The sequence below is a fragment of the Hylobates moloch genome, unplaced genomic scaffold (genome assembly GCF_009828535.3).
Source record: "Hylobates moloch isolate HMO894 unplaced genomic scaffold, HMol_V3 SCAFFOLD_3766, whole genome shotgun sequence".
NCBI classification, from domain to species: Eukaryota; Metazoa; Chordata; class Mammalia; order Primates; family Hylobatidae; genus Hylobates; species Hylobates moloch.
This window is the reverse complement of record NW_026656041.1, coordinates 1-1,364: the sequence shown is the minus strand read 5'-3', so window position 1 is coordinate 1,364 and position 1,364 is coordinate 1. Positions and strand designations below refer to the sequence as shown.

General features: G+C 67.8%; 1 pseudogene; it reads left to right on the top strand.

Moving 5' to 3' along the window:
* The first annotated feature begins 612 nt into the window (after positions 1-612).
* LOC116465208 (double homeobox protein 4C-like) lies at positions 613-1,356 on the top strand (annotated as a pseudogene).
* Positions 1,357-1,364: the final 8 nt, after the last annotated feature.

Sequence of the window (1,364 nt, the reverse complement as noted above, 5' to 3'; positions counted from 1 at the left end):
CCCCACATTGCGGGACACGGGAATCCATCGTCAGGCCACCACGCCGGGGAAGTATCTCGTCTCTGGGTTTTCGCTCTGGTCTTCGACCTGGAAATGAACGGGAGACACACACCTGCGTGTTTGAGTCTGTCGCGGCAACGGCGACGCCCACAGGCATTGGGTGTCTTCATGGAGAGGGGGCCTGGAAAACTCAAGATTCTCCCGGAGGTTCGGTTTCACACTCCACTCCACCCTTCCGGGCTGTTTTCTCCCTGCCGAAGACGCGTGGGAGCACAGGGAGCGGGTTCCAGTACCCGCGGGATTCCTGCAGAGGTCCGGAGAGCCAGCCCCCGCCCGAAACACACGCCCCTCACCCCTTCCCCCTCTCCCCCTTCCACTTCGACCCTCTGGCCTCCGGCCCCACCACACCCCACCACCCAACCCCCACGCCCCAGGCCTCAGTGCCCTGGGGCCCCTTGGAGGGCGAGGGCGGGCTGTCCCAGGGCTCAGCAGCAGGCAAGAAGGGGTCGAGCCTGCCTGCCTGAGGGCCCTCATAAGAGCCCCTGGCTGTCTGCGCCGGCCTCCCGCCTGCACCTGAACGCAGTGCGCAGGCCGGCTGCGGAGCAGGGGAGCCCTCCGGCCTCTCTCTGCCCGGGTCCGTCCGTGAAATTCCGGCTGGGGCTCCCCGCGATGGCTCTCCCGACACCTTCGGACAGAACCCTCCCCGCGGAAGCCCGAGGACGAGGACGGCGCAGGAGACTCGTCTGGACCCCGAGCCAAAGCGAGGCCCTGCGAGCCTGCTTTGAGCGGAACCCGTACCCGGGCATCCCCACCAGAGAACGGCTGGCCCAGGCCATCGGCGTTCCGGAGCCCAGGGTCCAGATTTGGTTTCAGATTGAGAGGTCACGCCAGCTGAGGGAAGGGAATCTCGGCCCTGGCCGGGGAGATGCGGCCCGCAGGAAGGCCGGCGAAACGGTCCCCCGTCACCCCAGTGCAGACCGCCCTGCTGGTCCGAGCCTTTGAGAAGGATCCCTTTCCTGACATCGCCACCAGGGAAGGACTCGCCAGAGAGATGGGCATCCCCGAGTCCAGGATTCACATCTGCTTTCAGAACCGAAGGACCAGGCACCCGGTACAGGGTGGCAGGGCGCCGGAGTACGCAGGCGGCCTGTGCAACGCGGCCTCCCGCGGGTGTCACCCTGCTCCCTGGTCGGTCGCCCCGTCAGGTGGGGATTTCACCTACGCCGCCCTGGCTCCCCCGGAAGGGGGGCTCTCCCAAAATCAGACGCCTCAGTGGCCTCCGCACCCCCCGAGGAATGCCCGGAAGAACGGGACCCGCAGCGCGACGGCCTGCCGGGCCCTGGCGCGGTGGGACAGCCAGGCCC